Source organism: Patella vulgata, chromosome 7, assembly GCF_932274485.2.
Source record: "Patella vulgata chromosome 7, xgPatVulg1.2, whole genome shotgun sequence".
In the NCBI taxonomy this organism is placed as follows: domain Eukaryota; kingdom Metazoa; phylum Mollusca; class Gastropoda; family Patellidae; genus Patella; species Patella vulgata.
Window position 1 is genome coordinate 12,726,037 of NC_065885.2, and position 6,301 is coordinate 12,732,337.

Below are 6,301 nucleotides of genomic sequence, written 5' to 3' on the forward strand. Positions count from 1 at the left end.
GGTTCATTCATAAGGATATCATCAATCGTTCATGAGACATCCCTCTGTAATAAAACCGACATGGAATGACGGAGCCCTCTTAAACATCCCTTCCCTTCACTTTGATCGGTACAGAAAAATAAAACTAGAAAGCTACATCTTTCTTCCACTTCTAAAGACTAAAAGAAAAACGGCCATAAGTCATTAGGGGTTTAACATCCTACTGATTTGCTCTGAATGAGCTAATAAAGCGGGGCATATGCCATACAGTGTGCTGTAAGGAAAATTTTGCCCAAACAGCGGTGCTACAGCCTACTTTTGTATCGAATTCCAACTGTCAAGGGTTCTTTTAGATGCACGCCAATTTGTACACAGGGCCTCGTTTTTTTGTCCCATCTCAACGACTATACATTGTCCCTTGATAGACCCTCTGTCATGCATCACTGACAAAGGGGAACCATACCAAAAAATCCCAATGAACTTTCTATGTCAACACTGGGATCAACATGGGAACTCCAGTTTAGCGGGCCAATTTCTTACTCACTGAGCCACTGCAGATGTGTTTTGCACATAAATGAAAATGACATATAACATGAAAAGCAAACCTGTATACAAACAAAAATTAAAAATAGTTTCAGGGCTTTTTTTTTAAAACAATATTTTTATTCAGGATACCTGAATGGGATTGGGAAACAGGCTTAGCCCATCATGTAAAATCCCCCACCCTAAGTTTCAGATTGCATGAGTTTTTAAATGAAGTTTCATATTAAAGTTATCACGGAATATTTTATCACAATTTTGCCAACTACATACAACCAATTTTGTTTTAGTTAAATTAACAGCTTTACAATGGACAGATTTTATATGATCAGTTAATCTCCCTTGCATCTTGAAAGCACTGGAGCATAATACACACGCAAATGGTCGCTCAGTAGAATGAGTTAATAGATGTCTTTTTAATTTTTCATGAGATATATAGGTCTTCTTACAAATGTCACAGACTAATGCTTGAGAATTGTCATCATGAGATAATATATGGTCCATTAAAGTTCTCTTTTGTTTGCATTCAAAGTTACATATGGTACAGTTAAACATTTCTCGATTATAATCATGAACAGTCTGAACATGTGATTTTAACAAACTGCTTGATTTAGTTGAAAATGAACAATCATTGCACTTGAAAGGTTTTTTGATTTTGTCTTCCAACAAACTATTAATTAAACCAGTTGAAATAATTATATCGGATGAATTATCTATCTCCCTTTCCACTTCATGCAATTGTTCTTTATTTGAAGTTTCAGGTGTAGCCCTAAAACTAACAGTTGGAGCCTTACAGATTGCATCACTTTTATTAATAGTCATTCCATTTTTGCATCTTTTTTTATGTCTGTTGAGAAGTTTTAAAGATGTTGATGAATATTCACAATTCAAGCAATTATATGGTTTTTCAATTTTATGAAATGCTTTCATATGATCTTTAACTTTTTTTTCACTTTTAAATCTCTGTTCACATTCTTGACAGGAAAATAAATTGTTTTTATTCAAGCTAGACTCTGTATTGGGTGGAAAGGAAATCTTTAAATGAACATTTTGTCCAATCAGTGTCGATGGACCAGTAATTGGATAAGTAGGTGGTGGTGCAGAGTAACAATCATCATCATCACATTCCAAATATAAATCGATTGGATTTTGTAATCCTGGTAAAGCTGAGGTATCTAGGTTTGAAATATCCCATTCCAAGAATTCCTGGGATTGATTCAATGTATCAGATGTATCTGTCAGCTGGTTGGTCAGGTTGTCATTGTAAATAAACGCCATTTCATCGATGACATTCTGTTGCACTACCGGTACTTCTGAAAAAGAAAAATCTAATCATTGTACGGTACGTTATGAGAATAACATAAGTAGCTAGAAATACGGTAGGTTGAAAAATGCAACCAATTGAACCATGTGTACCTTAGTTAAAATAGTGTGTTATAATAATAATAATAATTTTCTAGAGCACTGAACATTCAGTCAGTTTGACTGCTCTTGTGGTGCTTAATAAAGAATATAAACGTTTAGTAAAGTAAAGATCTTTTAAAACAAGTGTAATATGTTCAGCTACTGGCAGCCTTATTCTGAATTTTTTTGTAGTTGATCATGTACTTGTCTTGATGGTATTTTGGCAGAGAGTATAATAACGAGCAGTTATCAAGAGATTGGTAATTTTAGTGGTATTGAACGGTCGAATTTTTCCAATATTGTACAGATGAAAGTTTGCTTTTTTGCTGATGTTGGACACGTGTATGAGGGAAATTTAAGCCGGACTCGAATTCCAACTGCCAAGGGATCTTTTACGTGCACGCCAAGGACCTCGGTTTTTCGTCCCAATTAATTATTGCACTTGTAGTTGCAGCGTGAATGTCAAAATGACTAAATCCTAAAATCTGATTAGGCCTATCTTTCACCAGACCAAAAAACACGGAAATATATGTGCGTAATATTATATTTTTAGCGGGTAATTTAATACCCAGTTCAACAAATACACCCACCAACATAATGAAGATTTTTTTTTTTTTTAGCATAATGATAATGTCGCTTACGATATTGTTTGGTTTTGTTGTAGATATAAGGGACTCCGTAACTCCACATTATCCAGACGTTGTATATGTTTAAATCCCAATATACTTTAACGTCTGGATAACTATTTCTTATACCAGACAATTTTTCATCCGGGGTCTACAATCTAAACATGGCTACCGTCTGCAGGTTGGTATTTCAATAATAATTAAGAAAATTGAGTTGTATTCACCACAATTTGCCCCTTGCCAACATCGCCAAGACCTTGTAATCACTACAAAGTAATTGAAAATACACATTAGAAAAAAAATAGTCCTTGGAATTTTCTAGAATTTACAAATCCATTGCGTTTTCATTCCGCCATTTTTTGTGGTTTTCTCTTCCTGCGAAGATTACGCAGCAAAATTGCTTTTACATCATTCGCCCACAGACCATCTTGGCCTATGGTATTTGTATTAGTTATTTATTTTATATTCATTTTTTCATGTTTATTATAAAATCAACCTTATAAGTATTAATGAAGCGCTTTGGAACTACATTCGCATCAATCGAGTGTTGCATTCCCACGTGGGATTCAGCAATTCAGGAGACTGAGAATTGACTTTCTTCCCGTTTACAAATTTATTTTTCAGTAGGATTTTACTGAAGTTGTCGTTTTTTCAGGGGACTAGAAAATATTCCGGTTTGTTTTTCCAATATAATAAACATTTTGTAAAGAATTAGATAATTTGTTGACATACACTGTAATACAGAGCTGTTCAAGACTTTGGTGCCCACCCAGTCAAAATTAGTTGCATTATAAATGTTGAACCAGGGGCGTAAAATTTTTTTTGAATCCACTAGCCCAGGGCTAGTAGTCTACTGTCAGGCACTAGCCCAGCATTAATATCCACTAGTCCATAGTTCGACAAGGTACAAGATTTAATCTTCAATATTTGTGCATATGTTTTGTTGCCTGCCAACCTATCGTTTTTAATAAAGATCGTAGACTTGATTGCCAAATAATTAAGGATGCATACGGCTACTCAGTTAACCGGTCACGCTTCGGTTGCACTGGTGAAACGGTTAAAAAAAACCTACAAACCGATATTCGTTTTCATATCATATCTGACCTTCAAAACCAGGAATGGTAGCCACAACAATGTTTTCTTTCACTAAAGACCATATGTAAATACTTCATATAGCACATGTCATTTATAATATATCACAGTAAATTAACATCCTTTAATTCCCGCTCGAAGATTTGTATACGTTACGTTATTATTCAGTCTTAAGACCAACTAGAAATCAGCCAGATTTCTTCAAGTTTGGGAATGTGACCTCAAAGATTTGTTGAAGAGAATCCTGTCATCAACCTCTCAAAGACAATTAATTGTAGCCCAATTATTATCTATTCAGATGGTGTATTGTATAAGTGTCATATTACACTGCTCTATATTTAGAATGTAAAACTAAAGCTAGATGGGTTTGGAATCAGATTCTATGAAATTTGAATAAGAGAATAAGAAAAACTATAAAAGACAGAAATAAACAAATTTAATAACAATTAAATAAAATTTAAAAAAATTGATTCAAATATTACATAATGTAATAATAAGCTTATTAATTTGATGTAATATCTACAGCAGCTTGTCTAAGCCAGGGTATAAAATATCTTACATTATTTTACTCATATACTTTGATATTGACCAATTTGATGTTAACCAATTAAATGATTTACACGGAAATATTTATTTATGGCTAGGGATATGATATGATATATCTTTCTTATCTAAATAGATCCTGCTTATATATATATATATATATATATATATATATATATTTCCGTGTAAATTTCCACATCAAGAACTCGTAGTATTATTCTTACAATTTCTCGTAAAATAGGGGCCACAAGGCAAGAAGTTAGGCCCGATATACGCGAACATCAAACCGAGATCTTTGATACATAAACATATAATATTAAGTTTTTTTCAAAACCGGATACAAATCGTTAGAGGGGCCACAGCCTTCGATCAGATTATCACAAAATTCAAACCCAGGGTGTAACGGTGTATATTTAAACGGTTTTTAAAATCGGGTATAAACTGTAATTTTTGGTACACCCAGGGTCCATAATCTAGGAGGTTACGGACCGATATGTGCGAATATGGAAAGAAACAAAAATCCGTGGAATATAGACATATATTTTAAGTTTGATCAAAATCGAATAAAAAAATTGTGACTTCTACAGTGTCCACAACCTTGGTATTATATACTTTTATACTATTTGCGAACGAGGAGCGGGCAGTTTCAATCCGATTTTCATGAAATTCGAACTCAACCATCATAAGGGTGGAATGGTGATATGTTAGAACAGCTTTTAATATTGGATAAAATGCCAATATCGAAAGGAACTGCGTGTCCACAAATAAATTGTGGGCTGACAGGGGCGACTCAATACACGTCCACTTGAAAATATGGGCGTACAAAAATAGCTCAGCATGATAAAACTTGGTTTTTGGAAGACTAAACAACTGATATCAAATACTTTATATGAAATGAGATTTTTATTTTAGAAATTAAAATGTTAAGTTATTTGATACTCCCACTGGCCGGTTAATAGTTGTCAACGCTTATGTAATTTATATTAGGGCAATGCTACTCAAGACGGACATGTTGTTTAGATCAGCATACCAAGTAATTAAAATCAGTGAACCGGACCAAACCCAAACATCCAAAATTTAGCACTTTTTCCTAGAAAGTCCTAGCACTGTATTAGCACTTACTGTAAAGCACCAGATAGCCTCAACTGATTGACAAATTAATTGTTTTACCGTATTTATTTACCTGGTCACTCTATAATAAAGAGTCCCCAAATGAAACAAATCAGTTTAATGTGCTGATACAATATTAAAATAGACAGGATAGTAAAATTGTTTATATTATCACTCGAGTGCCATGCTGTGTGCCGATAGGGTCAAAGTTGATGACACACGGGTCACTGGAACCATTCATCATGGCCTGTGTGTAATGAACAGGCCTAGTAAATTGTTTGGAAATACCTGACATGCTAAATAATCAAAATTATCTTGTATTTAAACATACAAAGGTAAGCTTTCAAATATTTATGTCCGAACTAATCTAATATAAAGTATAAGTGAGTCTTTTGTTTTTAAATCAACCTGATTTTAACTGGTTTATACATGACCTTATACATGACCGGTCAAAGTGTGCAAGATGGAGAAATGAAATGTCAATTATGAATGAATAAAAGGGAATAGAAGGGGTACAGTAAATACTACAGAAAATCTATTCTTATGATTAAGTTTTCCTTGGGATATGAGGAATAAATGTGGGATATTTTATAGTTTATTTATCTATATCGTCACTAGTTTGAGTCACAAACCAATAAAAGGGCACTAGCCCAGGACTATTACGGCTAAATAGATTGGTAGCCCCGTGCGTCGGGCTAGTGGATTTTTACAACCCTGTGTTGAACTCACCGCAGCAAATGTTCACGGTCAAATGACAAGTTCTCAAGTGATGACAGGGCAGACATGCAACTAGCTACGAGAATGTAGCTAAAAACGTTAAGATATAATATACTGATGTGCTTGTTTTTACTCAATTTTAGCTACAATTGGGTGCCTTTAGTTTCATCTGGCAAAATTAATTTCTTTATTAATGCATGTAACATCTTAAAAATAAGTTAATTTTATACTGTAGAAATTATTAGACATACTCAGCCCAATCTACCGAAACAAAGTCTTTCATTTATCAG